Raw genomic sequence first — 22,110 nt, 5'->3', positions numbered from 1 at the left:
TCCTTAGAAGAGAGCTTTAAGGCCGAGAAAGTTTACATATATCTACCTTTAATTCAAGTCATCCACTGGCAGTGGCTTTCCCAGCTTTGCTCTCTTTTTTTGGGGGGGGGTACGCGGGCTTCTCACTGTTGTGGCCTCTCCCATTGCGGAGCACAGGCTCCGGACGCGCAGGCTCAGTGGCCATGGCTCACGGGCCTAGATGCTCCGCGGCATGTGGGATCTTCCCGGACAGGGGCACGAGCCCGTGTCCCCTGCATCGGCAGGCGGACTCTTAACCATTGCGCCACCAGGGAAGCCCCTGCTCTCATTTTGTTCACCATTTTCTACTAGACCATCCTCTTTAACCTGTTAACAAAAATACATAATGCTAAATCTGCATATCTCCCCTGGAAAAAAAAATTGTGTTCCATAAAAAGTTGTTTTGGTAAAAAGCAGGAGCCTTAGTTTGTTCTTGACAATAATTCATCAGTCATGAGTGCTGCAATACACAGCCAAGACACAGAGAAAGATCTTTGGGGAAGGTAAATATACAAGCCCACACAAAGGAAAAGTGAATATACCGTGTGGTTTAGCACTTTGAAATCACAATGCTGGCAAGATTAGATTAGAGACGTTTTTATTCTGTGCAGTACCATTAGGTTTAGTTTAGAAGTTGCAATTCGTTTAAAAGTTGTGATTTCTTGGGGGCTTCCCGGGGCTTCCCGGGGCTTCCCGGGGCTTCCCTGGGGCTTCCCTGGTGGCGCAGTGGTTGAGAATCTGCCTGCCAATGCAGGGGGCATGGGTTCGAGCCCTAGTCTGGGAAGATCCCACATGCCGCGGAGCACCTGGGCCCGTGCACCACAACTACTGAGCCTGCGCGTCTGGAGCCTGGGCTCTGCAACAAGAGAGGCCGCAATAGTGAGAGGCCCGTGCACTGCGATGAAGAGTGGCCCCCACTTGCCCCAACTAGAGAAAGCCCTCGCACAGCAATGAAGACCCAACACAGCCAAAAATTAATTAATTTTAAAAAAAGAATGCAACACAATTCTTAAAAAAAAAGTTGTGATTTCTAAAATGGCCCACTCGCCTTTCTTGTTTTCCTGTATCAGTGGCTGCTAGTACTGTAATCCTTCCGTAACTTATTTATTTATTTATTTATTTTTGCCGTACGCGGGCCTCTCACTGTTCTGGCCTCTCCCGTTGCGGAGCACAGGCTCCGGATGCGCAGGCTCAGCGGCCATGGCTCACGGGCCCAGCCGCTCCGCGGCAAGTGGGATCTTCCCAGACCGGGACACGAACCTGTGTGCCCTACATCGGCAGGCGGACTCTCAACCACTGCACCACCAGGGAAGCCCCTTCTGTAATTTTTAAATAGAACTTCCAATAAGAAGTGCTCCCTGAGAGCTGTAAACTTTAAAAACTAGAATGTGACTGTAGGCACTTATGCTAATAAATGCCTACATAATTTTTTTCGCTTAACAAATGTCTGATTTTTTCAAATCAGCTTCTCCTTCTCCTCTTCCTTCTTTTTTTTTGTATTGAATCTTGCCTGATTTAATAGCATGGGAATCTCCAGAATAAATGCTATTATCTATGTACAGTAATTAAGGAAATAGTCCTTGTCATTCTAATCGGGATCAGGCTCTGCCTGCCTGTATTAAAAATTGCTGGAGTGTAGTGCAAAATAAAGGGAAGTCAGTTATTAGCATGTGGTTATTCTAGATAAATAGTAGATAAAATGGAGGCATGCATTTTATAGAGAGTGAGGAAGGAGTTAAATAACAAAGATATGTCCACTTTTCTAACTTAATGAAATCATTATTTCAGGAAAAGAAACTCTTTAGTTTCTGTCTTTGGGAAGAGTCACCGTTTCCTTCATAAACTTCAGTGTATTATTTTGAAACACAGCTTCAGCAAATACAGGTCAAACTCTACCACAGTAAACATCAGTTTTAAGACAGCAATTCTCTCAGCAATCACAATAAACATTTTACTGTAATAAAAATAGAATGAAGCTTTGGAAAAGGCCACATTACACAGTTCTGAAACGATTCTGACAGGGAGTAAAGCTTCCCTTACAGAGCCAGTGTGCCAAAGTCTCTTCCTCTGATGTTCTCTATGGCTCTCCTTCCATGTCTCTCTGTGTATTTATCTCTCCTGGCTACTATATATCTCGTGTTTCAAATATAGCACAAAGGGGTCTAAGGGCTCTGGCAAGTCTTGGAACAAGCCTCACCCTGAAGCCATGAAGTATAAGAAACACAGTTTGTTTTCTTTAGAAGAAATTGAAGTGAAGCAGTGGTTCTCTGCCAAGGAAGGTGCCAAGCACCATATTAACCAGTGTCTGAAAAACTGGTGTGCTCTGTGCTTTGCAAGGTCTGGTGCAGGGGTCAGCAAACTGTTCCTGTAAAGGGCCAGATAATAAATACTCTCAGCTTTGCAGGACATATGTTCTCCGTCACAACTACTCAAGCGGTAGCATGAAAGCACCACAGACAACATGTACAAAAATGAGCATGGCTGTATTCCAATAAAACTTTATCTATGGACGCTGAAATCTGAATTTTACATACCTTTCATGTGTCATGAAATATTATTCTTCTTTTAGTTTTTTCCAACCCTCTAAAAATGTAAAAATCATTCTGAGTTCATGGGCTATACAATACCAGGTGGCAGGCTAGATTTGGCCCACAGGCTGGTGTTGGCTGGCTTCTGATCTAGTTGAGCATAATTTTTTTTTCACTTAACAAATGTCTGTTTAGCACCTACTTTGGCCAAAATACTTTTAAGGCATTTTGATAAATATTAAAGTGTAGAAGACATTCAACAAACATTTAACACATATCTTTCGAGCTCTGTGATGTCCCAGGCACAGTGCTAGGTGCTGGAAATATCATGGAGAGCAATATAGACACCACCCTGCTCTCATGAGTTTTTGTTGTAATGAAGCATGAAAAGTGCTACAGCAGGGGAATTACAGAGATTGTGATAACACATGGCAGATATAACCTGACTTTGAGTAGCTTTTGTTTTTTTTTAAATGGTATTGATACTTGATCTTCCCATCTCTAATCTCTCCTTTCTACATCACTAATTATTCTTCTTGAGGTAGAGTATGGTGATGATACCTCCCTGCAGGCAGGAAAGGTAAAACAATACCTAGAACAAATTTCTGTTCCACTAAGGACAAATTGTTGCCCCCTCCATTATGCAGTGGTCCAATTAATCTGCCGCCGGGTAATTATCTGATCTTTCCAGAGTATGGTATCAGATAGGGGGCTAAGCTTGGGACTCCACTGTTGGAAGAGTGAGCAGTGCCATCCAGATCCAACATGGTGAGAAGTCTTTCTCTGTTATTGAACCCATACATAACAACTGTCTCTGTCACAAGGGCAATTACTTTATTCTTGTACGCATCGAGCAAACTCTGGCATTACTAGGAAAGATGCTGGCTGATATTCACAGATCAGATCGTCTTTCTCTACTGTTATTGAGAGCCTTCTCTGCAGTGGGGTGCCCTCTGATGAGCATCCCCATAGAACACAAATAGTCTCACCTTCTGGGGCCATTCTGGGAGGTCTGACATTACAATGCTCTCCCATTCATCCTTGTTTTACCAACCCTCCAATCTTGTTCCTCCCAAGTCTATGACCATCTAGCTAAACAATTTAGTACTACCCACAAATTTCTAGAGATCTGTACCCCTTCTTTTTCCTTCCAGGCAAAGGGGCAATGATATGTGCTGCTTGAGTTTCTGCCTACTGCAAGAATTCTTTCCTTATTGTCCTTAAGTAGGTCACACTGTTTCCACAGTCCACTTTTAACTAGTTCATGTTCCTGCAGATGTTTTTGGCTTCTTCAGGTCACTTTTCATAAGCAACGTCCCATAAAGCTATTCGAATGAGTTGAAGAAGAGGTGGCAGTACCACTGGAGTGGGTGCATGGGGAGTGTTGTTGACCCGCCCATGCAGCAGCTTATACTGCCTTTACCACCTGCATTAGTAAAATTTCATATTCAACACTTCCTCTTGATTTTGGACTGTTACAACGTATGCCCACTTTTATGGTTTGATGAATTAGACAATACACAGTTGATAATGGGCAGCTCAGGTCACATGGTTCTTTGGTGTCTCATGGCCAAGCATTCAGTCTCTACCAGCCAGGAGATGTCTCTCAAAAAGAGACTACGGGGCTTCCCTGGTGGCGCGGTGGTTGAGAGTCCGCCTGCCGATGCAGGGGACACGGGTTCGTGCCCCAGTCCGGGAAGATCCCACATGCTGTGGAGCAGCTGGGCCCGTGAGCCATGGCCGCTGAGCCTGCGTGTCCAGAGCCTGTGCTCCGCAACGGGAGAGGCCACAACAGTGAGAGGCCCGCGTACCACAAAAAAAAAGACTACGTACTTGTGGAAGAGTAGGTGGCTTTGCCGCAAGCCCTAGGGGCTTGTATTCTGATTCTTCTATTGGCACTATCTGTCTAGTTTCCTCGTCAGCCATACACACTTTGAGCACCATGATTCTGCTACACCATATGTCCAAGCTGCTTGCTTCTCAACCTGGACCAACTGGAGAATCATAGCTTGCTCTGGGACCTAATCAAAGTTGACAGTCCTTAGGTCTTATTTAGTAAATGTGTCCAGCAGTTTATCCAAATGTGTTATGAGTTTCCTCTAAAGAAGAGATCTTCTAAGCATCTCTGTACTGAGGTGACAGAGCCCTGGATTTTTATGAGGTTTGTCTCACACTCACGCACAGGTGTTTTATCAAAGAGTCTAGGATTACAGCTGCTTCTTATTTACTATGTCTTAAGAATATGATATCATCAACGTGCTGAACTACCGTGTTGTTCAGTGGAATGGTGAGGCAATCAGTGTCCTGTTAACTACATTTTGACAGAGAGTCAGAGTTGCTACAGCCCTGAGGTAAAACAGTACTGGTGAACTGCTTTCCTGACAGATGGATCAAACTCTTTTGATGTTCTCTGCTTACTGGTGTAGAGAATGAAAAATGTATCCAACTGATAACTGCATACCAAATGCCAGGGTCTGTGTTGATTTGCTCCAGTAAAGAGATCATATTTGAAAAAGCAATTGCATTTGAAGTGCTGCCAAATGACTAAATTTAAGAGAATCCATTGTCATTCTCCAAAACCCATACATCTTCTGCCATGGCTATAGTGGTGAATTAGACGGGGCTATGTTAAAAATCGCCACCCAGCATCTTTCAAATCTTATTTTTGAAATAGTTTATTGAATTACTTTAAGGTGAACATCTTTGTAACCAACACATGACTCAAGAAATAGAACTTGGCCAGTCATCCCAGAAGCGTCTACAGCTGCCTCATCCCAATCACAGCCCTCTTCCTCCCTTCAAAAGTAATGACCATCCTGACTTCTATGTAGTTATCACTTCCTTGAATTCTTATGCTTTATTCACCTAAGTGTGCATTCTTAAATATTACGGTTTTATCATGCCTATTTGAAAGTTATGCAATTTATCCCAGCCCGTTGGAACTGTAGAGTTTCCCAAAGTCTGGATTTTTTTTTTTTTACGTGTACTCGTGGAGCAATTTAACATGCTTCTTCCCCCTTTGTATTTCCTGCAGATTAGCAGCTGGATCTAGAGGCCTGATTGGACTCAGATTCAATCACTTTGGCAATACTATAGGTGATGTTTTGTTCTTTCATTAGAAGACACAATAATAAATATCTTATTTTCACTTTTTTATGATTTCAACTGCAGGTGAAGCTCAAGCTACTTACTTATTGGAGGTTTCAAAATTGTGATATTTTATCATTTTGTTTTCATATTAGCTGGAATAATTTTATAAAGGGACACTTGCCCATGTGTTTTAACTGGTTAGCCAATTCATGTAGAATAAGCAAGATACATATTTGATTCTTTCCTTTCATTTATCCAGTTCTCAGGGAAGTACGTTGAGTTCCTTTTCATCCTCAGAAGGTGACTAATGAGTTGATTTTTCATTTACTACTATTATAAATAACTCATGGATTTAAACATATTTGAGGGGCTTCCCTGATGGTGCAGTGGTTCAGAATCCACCTACCAATGCAAGGGACACGGGTTTGATCCCTGGTCCGGGAAGATACCACATGCTACGGAGCAACTAAGCCCGCGTGCCACAACTACCAAACCCCGTGCGCCTAGAGCCCGTGCTCCTCAACAAGAGAAGCCACTGCAATGAGAAGCCCGAGCACCAAAACAAAGGGTAGCCCCCGCTCGCTGCAACTAAAAAGAAGGCCCAAGCACAGCAATGAAGACCCAATGCAGCCAAAAATAAATAAATTTATTTAAAAAATAAACATATTTGAGGAGTTCCGATCTATTGCAATTTTTATTGAAACTGAAAATTTCCCATCGGCCAATAGCAGCCTCTTCAAGTCGGCTTCTCAGTCTTTTTGACATGACCCCCGTGGTCTTTGAGAGCTTCCTTGCTATCTGGTATGTTATGATGTTCCAGGCACATCTTGTATAAATCCTGCCCCAGACCTGGAACCAGTCATTTCTCCCCAAACCCCTGGTTTCTTCTTCTTCATCTTCTTCATCTTCATCTTTTCCTTCTCCTTCTCGCTCTTCGTTTTATTCTTTTTTAAATTTGGCCATGCCGTGCAGCTTGCAGGATATTAGTTCCCCCACCAGGGATTGAGCCTGAACCCTCGGCAGTGAAAGCACGGAGTCCTAACCACTGGACTGCTAGAGAATTCCCCCTGGTTTCTTCTTTTTCTTTTTTTTTAACATCTTTATTGGAGTATAATTGCTTTACAATGGTGTGTTAGTTTCTGCTTTATAACAAAGGGAATCAGCTATACATATACATGTATCTCCATATCTCCTCCCTCTTGCATCTCCCTCCCACCCTCCCTATCCCACCCCTCTAGGTGGTCACAAAGCACTGAGCTGATCTCCCTGTGCCATGCGGCTGCTTCCCACTACCTATCTATTTTACATTTGGTAGTGTATATATGTCCATGCCACTCTCTCACTTTGTTCCACCTTCCCCTTCCCCTTCCCTGTGTCCTCAAGTCCATTCTCTATGTCTGCATCTTTATTCCTGTCCTGCCCCTAGGTTCTTCAGAACCATTTTTTTTTTTTAGATTCCATATATATGTGTTAGCATACGGTATTTGTTTTTCTCTTTCTGACTTACTTCACTCTGTATGACAGACTCTAGGTCCATCCACCTCACTACAAATAACTCAGTTTCGTTTCTTTTTATGGCTGAGGAATATTCCATTGTATATATGTGCCACATCTTCTTTATCCATTCATCTGTCCATGGACACATAGGTTGCTTCCATGTCCTGGCTATTGTAAATAGTGCTGCAATGAACATTTTGGTACATGACTCTTTTTGAATTATGGTTTTCTCAGGGGATATGCCCAGTAGTGGGATTGCTGGGTCGTATGGTAGTTCTATTTGTAGTTTTTTAAGGAACCTCCATACTGTTCTCCATTGTGGTTGTATCAATTTACCCAGTCCCACCAACAGTGCAAGAGGGTTCCTTTTTCTCCACACCCTCCCCAGCATTTCTTGTTTGTAGAATTTTTGATGATGGCCATTCTGACTGGTGTGAGGTGATATCTCACTGTAGTTTTGATTTGCATTTCTCTAATTATTAGTCATGCTGAGTATCCTTTCATGTGTTTGTTGGTGATCTGTATATCTTCTTTGGAGAAATGTCTATTTAGGTCTTCTGCCCATTTTTGGATTGGGTTGTTTGTTTTTTTGATATTGAGCTGCATCAGCTGCTTGTAAATTTTGGAGATTAATCCTTTGTCAGTTGCTTCATTTGTAAATATTTTCTCCCATTCTGAGGGTTGTCTTTTCATCTTGTTTATGGTTTCCTTTGCTGTGCAAAAGCTTTTCAGTTTCATTAGTCCCATTTGTTTATTTTTGTTTTTATATCCATTTCTCTAGGAGGTGGGTCAAAAGGATCTTGCTGTGATTTATGTCATAGAGTGTTCTGCTTATGTTTTCCTCTAAGAGTTTTATAGTGTCTGGCCTTACATTTAGGTCTTTAATCCATTTTGAGTTTATTTTTGTGTATGGTGTAAGGGAGTGTTCTAGTTTCGTTCTTTTACATGCAGCTGTCCAGTTTTCCCAGCACTACTTATTGAAGAGGCTCTGTTTTCTCCATTGTATATTCTTGCCTCCTTTATCAAAAATAAGGTGACCATATGTGCGTGGGTTTATCTCTGGGCTTTCTAAACTTCCATTGATCTCTATTTCTGTTTTTGTGCCAGTACCATACTGTCTTGATTACTGTAGCTTTGTAGTACAGTCTGGAGTCAGGGAGCCTGATTCCTCCAGCTCCATTTTTCTTTCTCAAGATTGCATTGGCTCTTCAGGGTCTTTTGTGTTTTCATACAAATTGTGAAATTTTTTGTTCTAGTTCTGTGAAAAATGCCATTGGTAGTTTGATAGGGATTGCATTGAATCTGTAGATTGCTTTGGGTAGTAGAGTCATTTTCACAATGTTGATTCTTCCAGTCCAAGAACATGGTATATCTCTCCATCTATTTGTATCATCTTGAAATGGTATTTCAAAACCACAATCAGGGCCATAGGGATGCCCGTTATTACTAAGTCAGTCATGGGTTCTAGTTCATTCTAATATTTCCAATTTAAATTCAGGCTACAGGATCTTCCACTTAACCTCTTCCGTGTTACATCTGCATCTCCTTCTTCCACACTGGAATCCTGGTTTTCAAGGACATGATAGAATTAGAATATCCCATAATTATTCATCTGCTTTGTCCCACATTACATATACAATAGTCTCAGAATAGCAATAGTAATACTACCACCGGCGTTTATTAATACTGAGAATATAACTTAAAAATATTTTATTTTGCATATACTATTTCCATCTCACCCATTTTTACTATATGTAAATTGTCAAATTATGCAGCTTTTATATACCATAACCTCTCCCTTTTAATCCTCATTTAGTCTTATTTATTCAGTTAAGTATTTATTTAATACCCATCATTGGTTTTTATGTCCATGATTCCCAAGTCATTTTGGTTGCCTGAAGCTCATTGGCTAAGACAGCACCATCCCATAGAATTTTCCATGACAATGGAAATGTTGTATATTTGCATGATCCAATATTATAGTCACACACAGTTCTTGAGCACTTGAAATGTAGCTAGTTTAAATGAAGGGTTGAATTTTTACTTTTACTTCATGTAATTCATTCAAATTAAGATTTAAATAGTCACATGTGGCTAGTGGCTACCATATTGCTCAGGGCAGCTCGAGTAGATTTTTTAGGAAGGGCTCATAAGAACAATATTCCTCAAGTTCTTGTATGTTGATAACAGTCTGCACCTTTTATATCTGTAGGTCAGTTTTACTGTATCTTTGGCTCACATTTTCTTCCTTTGAGCATCTTAAGTCTGTTTCTCCATTTTCTTCTGGCATAAAATGTTGCTGTTGAAAAATCTGATGATAATATCATTTTTTTCCCTTATAAGTCATGTATGCTTTCTGCCGAGATGGTGGAAAGATTTTTTTCCTTAAATTTCAATAATTTTACTAGAATATGTCTTAGTGCTTGTGTAGACACTTCATCATAATCAACCATAGATAGTATGTAATTTCATTAATTGTGAATGCCACTGCATGCCATGGGTTACCTAACATCCTATTTTCTTTCTATTTATTTATTTATTTATTTTTGGCTGCATCAGGTTTTAGTTTTGGCATGCCGGATCCTTTTTTTTTTTACCCCCACCCCCTGCCGGTTTCCCCTCTTAGTGTGTCCATACATTTGTTCTCTACATCTGTGTCTCAATTTCTGCCCTGCAAACTGGTCATCTGTACCATTTTTCTAGGTTCCACATATATGCATTAATATACGATATTTGTTTTTCTATTTCTGACTTACTTCACTCTGTATGACAGTCTCTAGATCCCTCCACGTCTCTACAAATGTCCCAATTTCATTCTTTATATGGCTGAGTAATGTTCCATTGTATATATGTACCACATCTTGTTTATCCAGTTATCTGTCGATGGGCATTTAGGTTGCTTCCATGACCTGGCTTTTGTAAATACTGCTGCAGTGAAGATTGCGGTACATGTGTCTTTTTAGATTAGGGTTTTCTCTGGGTTTATGCCCAGTAGTGGGATTGCTGGGTAGTATGGTAGTTCTATTTTTAGTTTTTTAAGGAACCTCCATACTGTTCTCCATACTGGCTGTATCAATTTACATTCTCACCAACAGTTCAGGAGGGTTCCCTTTCCTCCACACCCTCTCCAGCATTTCTTGTTTGTACATTTTCTGATGATGCCCATTCTAACTGGTGTGAGGTGATACCTGATTGTAGTTTTGATTTTCATTTCTCTAATAATTAGTGATGTTGAGCAGCTTTTCATGTGCTTCTCGGCCATCTGTATGTCTTCTTTGGAGAACTGTCTATTTAGGTTTTCTGCCCATTTTTTGATTGGGTTTTTTTTTGTTTTTTTTTTAATATTGAGCTTCATGAGCTGTTTATATATTTTTGGAGATCAACCCTTTGTCCATTGATTCATTTGCAAATATTTTCTCCCATTCTGAGGGTTGCCTTTTCATTTTGTTTATGGTTTCCTTTGCTGTGCAAAAGCTTAAGTTTCATTACGTCCCATTTGTTTATTTTTGTTTTTATTTCCTTTACTCTAGGAGGTGGATCAAAAATGATCTTGCTGTGATTTACATCAAAGAGTGTTATTCCTATGTTTTCCTCTAAGAGGTTTTTAGTGTTTGGTCTTACATTTAGGTCTCTAGTCCATTTTGAGTTTATTTTTGTGTATGGTGTTAGGGAGTGTTTTAATTTCATTCTTTTACATGTAGCTGTCCAGTTTTCCCAGCACCACTTATTGAAGAGACTGTCTTTTCTCCATTGTATATCCTTGCCTCCTTTGTCATAGACTAGTTGACCATAGGTGTATGGGTTTATCTCTGGGCTTTCTATCTTGTTCCATTGATCTATATTTCTGTTTTTGTACCAGTACCATATTGTCTTGATTACTGTAGCTTTGTAGTATAGTGTGAAGTTAGGGAGTCTGATTCCTCCAGCTCCACTTTTTTCCCTCAAGACTGCTTTGGCACTTCGGGATCTTTTGTGTCTCCATACAAATTTTAAGACTCTTTGTTCTAGTTCTGTAAAAAATGCCATTAGTCATTTGATAGGGATTGCATTGAATCTGTAGATTGCTTCGGGTGGTATATCACTTTCACAATATTGATTCTTCCAATCCAAGACCATGGCATATCTCTCCATGTGTTGGTATCATCTTTAATTTATTTCATCAGTTCTTATAATATTCTGCATACAGGTCTTTTGTCTCCCTAGGTAGGTTTATTCCTAGGTATTTTATTCTTTTCTTGCAATAGTAAATGGGAGTGTTTCTTTAATTTCTCTTTCAGATTTTTCATCATTATTATATAGGAATACAAGAGAGTTCTGTGCATTAATTTTGTATCCTGCAACTTTACCAAATTCATTGATTAGCTCTAGTAGTTTTCTGGGGGCATCTTTAGGATTATCTATGTATAGCATCATGTCATCTGCAAACAGTGACAGTTTTACTTCTTCTTTTCCAAAATGTATTCCTTTTATTTCTTTTTCTTCTCTGATTTCCGTGGCTAGGACTTCCAAAACTATGTTGAGTAATGGTGGTGAGAGTGGACATTCTTGTCTTGTTCCTGATCTTAGAGGAAATGCGTTCAGTTTTTCACCATTGAGAATGATGTTTACTGTGGGTTTGTCGTAAATGGCCTTTATTATGTTGAGGTAGGTCCCCTCTATGCCCACTTTCTGGAGAGATTTTCTCATAAATTGGTGTTGAATTTTGTCAAAAGCTTTTTCTGCATCTATTGAGATGATCATATGGTTTTTCTTCTTCAGTTTGTTATTATGGTGTATCACATTGTTTGATTTGCATATATTGAAGAATCCTTGCATCCCTGAGATAAATCCCACTTGATCATGGTGTATGATCCTTTTAATATCTTGTTAGGTTCTGTTTGCTAGTATTTTGTTGAGGAGTTTTGCATCTATATTTATCAGTGATATTGGTCTGTAATTTTCTTTTTTTGTAGTATCTTTGTCTGGTTTTGGCATCAGGGTGATGGTGGTCTCATAGAATGAGTTTGGGAGTGTTCCTTCCTCTGCAGGTTTTTGGAAGAGTTTGAGAAGGATGGGTGTTAGCTCTTCTCTAAATGTTTGATAGAATTCACCTGTGAAGCCATCTGGTCCTGGACTTTTATTTGTTGGAAGATTTTTAACCACAGTTTCAATTTCATTACTTGTGATTGTTCTGTTCATAGTTGCTATTTCTTCCTGGTTCAGTCTTGGAAGGTTATACCTTTCTAAAAATTTGTCCATTTTTTCAAGGTTGTCCATTTTATTGGCATAGAGTTGCTTGTAGTAGTCTCTTAGGATGCTTTGTATTTCTGCAGTGTCTGTTGTAACTTCTCCTTTTTCCTTTCTAATTTTATTGATTTGAGCCCTCTCACTGTTTTTCTTGAGTCTGGCTAATGGCTTATCAATTTTGTTTATCTTCTCAAAGAACCAGCTTTTAGTTTTATTGATCTTTGCTATTGTTTTCTTTTTTTCTATTTCATTTATTTCTGCTCTAATCTTTATGATTTCTTTCCTTCTGCTAACTTTGGGTTTTGTTTGTTCTTCTTTCTCTAGTTCCTTTAGGTGTAAGGGTAGATTGTTTATTTGAGATTTTTCTTGTTTATTGAGGTAGGCTTGTATAGATATACATTTCCCTCTTAGAACTGCTTTTGCTGCATCCCATAGGTTTTTGGCTCGTCGTGTTTTCATGGTCCTTTGTCTCTAGGTATGTTTTGATTTCCTCTTTGATTTCTTCAGTGATCTCTTGGTTATTTAGTAACATATTGTTTAGCCTCCATGGGTTTGTGTTTTTTATGTGTTTTTCCCTGTAATTCATTTCTAATCTCATAGCGTTGTGGTCAGAAAAGATGCTTGATATGATTTCAATTTTCTTAAACTTACTGAGGCTTGATTTGTGACCCAAGACGTGATCTGTCCTGGAGAATGGTTCAAGCACACTTGAGAAGAAAGTGTAATCTGCTGTTTTAGGATGGAATGTCCTGTAAATATCAATTAAATCTATCTGGTCTACTGTGTCATTTAAAGCTTGTTTTTCCTTATTAATTTTCTGTTTGGATGATCTGTCGATTGGTGTAAATGAGGTGTTAAAGTTCCCCACTATTATTGTGTTACTGTCGATTTCCTCTTTTATAGCTGTTAGCAGTTGCCTTATGTATTGAGGTGCTCCTATGTTGGGTCCAAATATATTTATAATTGTTATATCTTCTTCTTGGATTGATCCCTTGATCATTTTGTAGTGTCTTCCTTGACTCTTGTAACATTCTTTATTTTAAAGTCTATTTTGTCTGATATGAGTATTGCTACTCCAGCTTTCTTTTGATGTCCATTTGCATGGGATATCTTTTTCCATCCCCTCACTTTCAGTCTCTATGTGTCCCTAGGTCTGAAGTGGGTGTCTTGTAGACAGAATATATATGGGTCTTGTTTTTGTATCCATTCAGCAACCCTGTGTCTTTTGGTTGGAGCATTTAATCCATTTATGTTTAAGGTAATTATTGATATGTATGTTCCTATTACCATTTTTTAAATTGCTATGGGTTTTTTTTTGTAGGTCCTTTTCTTCTCTTGTGTTTCCCACTTAAAGAAGTTCCTTTAATATTTGTTGTAGAGCTGGTTTGCTGGTGCTGAATTCTCTTAGCTTTTGCTATTCTGTAAAGCTTTTGATTTCTCCATCGAATCTGAATGAGATCCTTGCCAGGTAGAGCAATCTTGGTTGTAGGTTCTTCCCTTTCATCTCTTTAAGTATATCATGCCACTCCCTTCTGGCTTGTAGGGTTTCTGCTGAGAAATCAGCTGTTAACCTTATGGGAGTTCCCTTGTATGTTATTTGTCGCTTTTCCCTTGCTGTTTTCAATAATTTTTCTTTGTCTTTAATTTTTGCCTATTTGATTACTCTGTGTCTTGGCATGTTTCTCCTTGGGTCTATCCTTTATGGGACAGTCTGTGCTTCCTGGGCTTGGGTGGCTATTTCCTTTCCCATGTCAGGGAAGTTTTTTACTATAATCTCTTCAGATATTTTCTCAGGTTGTTTCTCTCTCTCCTCTCCTTCTGGGACCCCTATAATGCAAATGTTGTTGTGTTTAATGTTGTCCCAGAGGTCTCTTAGGCTGTCTTTATTTCTTTTCATTCTTTTTTCTTTGTTCTGTTCCACAGCAGTGAATTCCACCATTCTGTCTTCCAGGTCACTTATCCGTTCTTCTGCCTCAGTTATTCTGCTATTGAGTCCTTCTAGTGTATTTTTCATTTCAGTTATTGTATTGTTCATCTCTGTTTGTTTGTTCTTTAATTCTTCTAGGTCTTTGTTAAACATTTCTTGCATCTTATTGATCTTTTCCTCCGTTCTTTTTCCAATGTCCTGGATCATCTTCACTATCATTATTCTGAATTCTTTTTCTCTAAGGTTGCCTATCTCCACTTCATTTAGTTGTTTTTCTGCGGTTTTGTCTTGTTCCTTCATCTGGTACATAGCCCTCTGCCTTTTCATCTTGTCTATCCTTCTGTGAATGTGGTTTTTGTTCCACAGGCTGCAAGATTGTAGTTCTTCTTGCTTCTGCTGTCTGCCCTCTGGTGGATGAGGCTATCTAAGAGGCTTGTGCAAGTTTCCTCTTGTAGGGCTTTTAAGTCTATCAGTTTCACTGTTGCTTTTCTCTGATTTCTCCAACACAGATGCCAATAACATACAGATATTATTGCTGTTGTTAGTATTTTACTGGTGTTTTCCCCCCATCCATTTGTATGTTGGGGTTTATCATCTAGTTTTGTTGTAAATATTGATTATATTTGGTCTTATATCAGTTTTTCTGTGGGGATTCAACAAGATCTGCCACCATCTTCCCAATTCAAATCTTTTTTCCCCAGGATTATCAGAAATTGAGTTTACTGGAGAATAACAGAGGAATTGCTGTTTGGGAAATGCAGCTTGTAGCAAGCTGCAGGTGAGTCCTTCAAGTCTTTGATTGTGATATTTATATGTAATTCACCCAGAGATGTGATATCGGTTTTTTTATTTGTTTGTTTGTTTGTTTTTTTAATAAGCCAAGAGACAGTGGAAATTGTCATGGTGGAACATGAGGTTACGTGGCATCCTCCTGAAGGTAGATGCCCAAGGAAGGTCAGTGCAGTGTCTCCACTCAAGGCAGAGCCAACTTCATCAAATGGGGAGGAAGGACTGCTTCTTCTGGCAAGTGAGGCTTAGTGGGTATTGGGGGGCTCCAGGAACTCATATTCATCTGATTTTACTCAGATGTTCTCATCTCAGTTTTCAGGGGTACACTCTCTTTTTTTGTTTTTGTTTTGTTTGTGTTTTTTGGGGGTGAGGTCCACTCTTTCTTAATCAAAGTCTGTCTTAACCATAAAAGACATGGTGAGGCTGTGAATTCAATTTCATTTCAAAACTCACATGATCAGCCTTGGCATCTTATTTGGACATGTCAGCCTACTGCCTTTAAGAGATTACATGTTGTTTGATGGCAGTTACAATAACTTTCTAATCCTCTAATTTTGCCTAGATTGTAGAATTCAAAGAAATGTAAGGCCTGAGTTTATAGTGCCTTTCTTTAAGCTCTCCAGGGCTTCAGAATTGTCTAGCTTGAACCATCATGCTTGTCTGCCCCATTTCTACCATACTAATCCACCAAAAGGCTTGCCTTCAATAGGTACTTAATGTAAGTCCAAATATGTGATAATTTAAGTAATTCTGCTTGCAACTCTTATGGACTGCCAGTTCCCATTTCTCAGTGGGGAATGAATCATCTCTACCTTCACATCCAACCAAACCAAGATAACCACTCCCAAATTCTTGTTGTTGAGAGTCAGTTATCTATAACCACTTCCAGTTTCACAAACTATACTAGGGCTCAGTATAGGAGATAGAAAATACCCTAGGTATTTTAAACAAAAAAGGATTTTTTATAGGAAATTGGGTGCTTTTAAAACGGTTGGAGATGCTAGAATAGCATGAATCGGGAAACCACCACTGGCACTATTAATTTCAGTGCTCATCTTCACAGATGCTATTCAGAGATCAGGTATTTGGGGTTAGGAAGCCACTTCCCCTGTCACTGTTGAAACTTCCTTGCCACCCATAAAGGTGATAACCAGACACTGAGTCTGGTCGTCATTGCCTCCTGCTTCTTGACACTCAAGTTTTCATTTCATGAGCTTGCTTGTTAGCGGAAATAACAACAGAAGAGTGCCTCTGTTCCATATTTCTCTTCCAAAATTTTGGGAATGTATTAAATGGCAGAACCTTATTTGCATACGGAACCCTAGCTGCAAGAGAGTCTGGGAGATGTAGTTTTTCACTTTCTAAGGTCTCTTAGGGGGTTAGAATGGATACTATTCAGTATGTCAAAAAACTAAAAAAAAAAAATTTGGCATATGTTAGTCTGTTTCTGTTGTTTTATGCAAAATTAGAGATAAACTGTAGTGAGGTGAAGAGTTAATGGAAAGGAGGCAATATAAACAGCAAAAATAGTATACTCTTTTAAAGAATTTGTGTATGAAGAGGTGAGAGATGAGATGGTAATTAGTGGGAGAGTTCAGAGGAAAGAGTTTCTATTTAGAGGTAGGAGATTTAAGAAGTGGGATGGGGAGGGGGAGGATAGAGTAGAGAAGAGATTTGTTGAGGATTTAGAATAGGACATCAGGGGCAATTGATCTAATAAGGTCTGGAGGAGGTGGGAAGGGAGGGATCAAGGTTATAAGCTTTGGGGTTGGCCCCAAACAGAGAAGCAGCTTTACTCCACAGAGTCATGCCAGGACCTTGAACATACAAAGATCTAACACATGCAAGGACCCTCCAGGTGTGAGAGATCAGGGAGCTTGATCGTAGGCGAACACATGCTTACTTCAGTCATACGAGTATTTTGTGTAAAATAGATGATGAGATGTGCATGTAGTTTCAGTTTTTGGAAATGCGGAACTTATTTGGGGTCAAACCATCGTTCAAATATTTTTAACTGCTTGTTCTCAAGATATTTACTTAGGACAGATCAAATCCAAGCTGTATCATGTAAAATATGAGCACTGTTCCACAACCACTTTTTTTTCCCTCGTGAATGTGTGTTGCTGCCAGACACTGGATCAACGGATCAGTCAGGACTCAACACTGCTCTGCTCAGGCCTGGTTCTTACACACAGTCCTCCATTCCGCTGGTCAGTGGGTCTCCATCACTTCACTCTCGCCATGGTGGGCATGGCCCTTTGTAAGCCCGTGAAAAGTCAATTGGTTTTGGTTGGCAAAAATAATACAATATTATAGAAAAATACAATAATATAAAAATGAGGTTATATCCACTGTAAAAATGTACAGAAAAATTAGGAGCAGATGGGATAAGAACAGACATTTTGGACTAGGTCATGTAAGAAGACCAAAAGCAGGTGATTAGGGTAGAATGCAGCCTGCCTTCACATTTGTCTTTTGCTAGGACTGCTGGTCTAAAACACCTGGAAAAAAAATAAAAATAAAAATAAAACAACTGGATGGGGGCTCTTGTGTGTAAGGAAATTAGGGTGAGTCATTTCTCTCTAGATGATGTGATCGTGTCTTCCCAGATGGAGCAGAGGTGTGAAGGTTGAGCAGAACATTTGAGGGGAGTGGTGATTTGGAGGGAGCTTTCCAAGGGGAAGTAAGAGGATTTCCAGTTTCCCTCTTCCTCTTCTTTGGTTACTCTTGGTGTCAAGAGGTCACTTGGTTAGGTCCTAAACTGTCCCATATAATCTCATCCCCAACCCCTTGCACATCCATTATACTACATAAACCCACAATCCAGTTAAGAGCAGTTGTGCAAATGTAGTGCCAGCGTGCCCTGAAGACAGGTCCCTGAGCAACCTTTTTCAACCAGCAGTTGCCCTAAGTCCTTCCAATGTAGATAATCTGCAGCTACTATAGTCTGATCACATAGAACATATGCATGTTCTAATGCTTTATCCTGAAAACAAAATTGAAAAACACTTTCCTATAATGTATTAAAAATATTGTCTATGATTCTCCTTTCTCCCTGATACATCCTCCTCAGCCCTCAGCCTTTCACTGACTCTATTTGTCAAGATCTCCTATTCTCTTACCCACCCAAATCTAGGGCCCTTTCTCCCATTTCTGAGACGAATCCTACCTGTGTCCCTTTCTCTCAAGGCTGTGCAAGGTGACTGGCTAGCAAATTTAATTAACTAATGCACGATAAAGTCCCATTGGCTTCATGGATCACTCCTTGAGGATAACATTTGCATTTTAAATGAAGCTTCTTAGATGTCAAGCTGAGCAAGTAGCTTATAGATCATCTGGACAAATGCTCTGACTTTACAAAGGAGGCCACTGAGGCTCCGAGGCCTCACGGGACTTGCCAGAGATCTCAGGGCTAGTAAGGGGCAGAGCAAAAACCGGAACCGCTTTGGGGTCTAGGGCACCTTGCACCCTTACACACAAACTCTCACAACATAAATAATTAAAGAATTTTCAGGTACTAAGGGAGAAAAATATTTTGAGATGTGTATTTACTTAATATTCAACATACGTTTGCATACAAAGTTATCACTCCTTATCTAGAATTCCTATTCTCACCAGTATTTCTCTCTGTGGTGCTCTTAGCACAGAAAACTACAATTGTTTCTTACTCGTGTGTCTCCCCAGCTGGACTCTGAGCTCCTAAGGATGGGGACTGGGCTTTATTTATTATTGTATCCCAGCACCCAGGCCAAGGTAGGACAGAGTGGGGATTCGAATGAATGCTGAAAGAATGAATGAACAAATGAATGATTGCCAGGCACAGGAGACAGAGTCTTTTTTTTTTTTTAATAAATTTATTTATTTTATTTATTTATTTTTGGCTGAGTTGAGTCTTCATTGCTGCGCGCGGGCTTTCTCTAGTTGCGGTGAGTGCAGGCTACTCTTTGTTACGGTGCCTGGGCTTCTCATTGCGGTGGCTTCTCTTGTTGTGGAGCATGGGCTCTAGGCGCTCAGGCTTCAGTAGTTGCGGCACACAGGCTCCGTAGTTGTGGCTCATGGGCTCTAGAGTGCAGGCTCCATAGTTGTGCCGCACAGGCTTAGTTGCTCTGTGGCATGTGGGATCTTCCCGGACCAGGAATTGAACCCGTGTTCCCTGCATTGGCAGGCAGATTCTCAACTACTGCGCCACCAGGGAAGCCCCAGGAGATAGAGTCTTAAATATCACCCTTTTGTGGTTCTGATATGGTTGTTCTATTGGTGAGCATCTTTTCTAACATTCTTCAAATCACAACAGATACTTACCTTCCTCCTCCATTTCTTCTTAAGGCTGGTTGCTGCCTTGAAATAATTTTTACTTTTGTGTCTTTGACTGTCACACACGGACGTTATTACCTCTCTAGTTTCTTCTACTCCATTAAATTTCCTTTCCTCATGTGGTTATCATCTTCTTTTTGCAAGATTGAGAAATGACATACTTAAAGAATACCAGATTAATCTGTTTTGATTTTTTTTTCTCAGCTAGGAATAAAAAAAGAGCCTTTTGAAGAGCCTTCAAATCAACAGTAATTTCAAATTTTCACAACATAAAGAGGCAGATCGTAAAGTGAATTCGACACTTTGAAAAATGCTGTAAGCCTCCCAGTAGACGGATGAACATGCTTCCACTTCATGAATGCTTGTTTCTTAAGTATTCCATAAATATCAATGTCAGGGTTGTTAAGTAATTAATATTAACCTATTGAGAAAGCGTTTCTTTTCTACATGGTTGATTTCCAGTGGGGAGACTACTTAAATATTAAAGACCATGTGAGATGTTTTCTATAATTACAGTTTCTAGCTCTATTTACAAAGGATGTGTCTACATGCAGAGTGAAATAATATATGATATTAATCCATTTTCATTCCTATACAGAATATGTAGATTTTTTTCAATCTGGACTTTCTTTGCCCAAGCCTATCTATAGTTATTTATTACCCTTCACAATCACCCTCATGGACTCTTTCCTTCCTATTTCTACCATGATTTGAAAGGCTACTATTCCACACTTTTATGCCTCTCTGCTTTCTGGCCTTATCTTCAATCATCTTCGGTTATTTCTGTCAATTCTATTGCTTGTATTATTTATAGAATATACAACAAAGACCCTCCTTTTGTATCATCAATATGACCCGTCCCTAGTTAGTTGAGTGCTTAGATGTCAGGGTTTGGGGGCAATCATATCATATAGATGCTTTGTTATCTGGGGCTTCCTTACCCCTTAACATCTTCCTAAGATTAACCTGAACCACATTCCATGCCTCATGGGAAAGTCTAATGCCCTCCTCAGCATTTGTGCAAATTCTCAGGGACTTTAATTTCTTATAGTCATCTTTGAATCCAGTCACATATTTCTACTCAGTTTTTATTTTCCATTCTGCCTCTTTGTGCCTGGTCATTTGTCTCCTTCACTTTGGTATTGATCACAAAAGAATTTAAATATACTTTCTTTTCCACATACATATATATACATATACATGTGTATATATAATACATATACATATGTGTGTATATATAATACTATGCACAAATGTATGTATATATATATATATATATATATATATACACACACCCATTGTTCACCAAAGACCTCTGTATATGTGTCGAACTCAAGTTCACTAAGACAAATGGGAGATAGAGCAATATAGATAGATTAAAAGAAAACTTAGACCTGTTCTTAAAAGTTTTTCTGCTAGCCCTCCACCTCCTTGCCCATTATCTCCTGCATTCTCCTGTTCCCCCTTCCTCTCGGGAACAAAAAGCTTTTCTCAAATTCTTCCCAACATCTGTGCAGAGCAATCTAACCCTCTTCACCCTACTCTAAATCCCCGCAATCCCTGCCTTTTCTTTGTAAATGCAGGAACTCCGTCTTACACTGCATGTAAGAGCCCACACCACTATATTCTTTGATTCTCTGCTGGGGGATGGGTCATGGCTGGTTTTGGCTCTTTCATTACACTTACCTTTCAGGCAGAAGCCATCAGATACTTACACATTTTCCTAACCACTCAAAAGCACATGAACAAGGCAGTTCTAATTTTTGCTTTTATTTTTCTTTATGTACTTATCTTTTGCTGTAAAAGTACATCACTATTTGGGGGATTTTAGATTATTGACCTTAAGAAATAATTGAAAGGAAAAATTTCAGAAGCATCCTTGCTGACCTTGCTAAATATTTATATGAGTTAAGTGGATACAAGCAGGATTGTTTCTGATGCAAAGAACCTTGAATTGTTTTTGATATATAAAATGCTATGACTTTCACGTGTATGTTGAAAGAGGATTAGGTTTGCTATATTTAAAAAAGGGGAGAGAACTTTGAATAGCACATTTACCTTATATGGAGAAAATGCTTCAAAATCAAATAAAGTTTGCTCATTAAAAAAACAGTCTTTTATTCTCTAAAACCCAAAGGAGGAGATTATTCTACTAATGGTTTAGAAGCTCTACTTCCCTTCCTTTAAGGCAGAGTCCTCTGTAGCAACACAGTGGAGGATATACCCAATCGATTCCTACAAGAGGCAAAATCACTCCTCAGGCTCCATGACCCACAATCACAAGGCTCAAGCACACTTAAGTCAAGGCTCCTTTTACAAAGTCCAATGTCAGATAGAGGGCTCCTCAATCGTTTTTGTTCAGTGAATTGGACCAGGCATCATGGCTTTTCTGATAAGAGCTTTCCTAACTTGAGGTTCATTTAGCATGTTAAACTAGGAAAATAAGAATACAAACTGGAGTCTTTCCGAGTGTTTACAGATTAATAGACATTTTAGGCACTTGCTAACTAGGCAAATACTGTTTAAGGAGAAACCGCATGTCGACACAGATGGTGTGGCCTGTACAACAAGATGCAGGAACTGGGGGTGCTGTTGATGAACAGCAGACACTAAGCAGTTTGGGGGCAGAAGAAATTCACTTTACACAGAGGTAACTCCTAAACCTTTTGCTGTTATTTGTTCATCCATGTAACATGTTTTTATTGAGTTCTATGTGCCAAT

This window comes from Lipotes vexillifer, unplaced genomic scaffold (assembly GCF_000442215.2).
Source record: "Lipotes vexillifer unplaced genomic scaffold, Lipotes_vexillifer_v1.1 scaffold47, whole genome shotgun sequence".
NCBI lineage: Eukaryota > Metazoa > Chordata > Mammalia > Artiodactyla > Lipotidae > Lipotes > Lipotes vexillifer.
The sequence above is the reverse complement of the archived record's forward strand: the minus strand, read 5'-3'. Positions refer to the sequence as shown.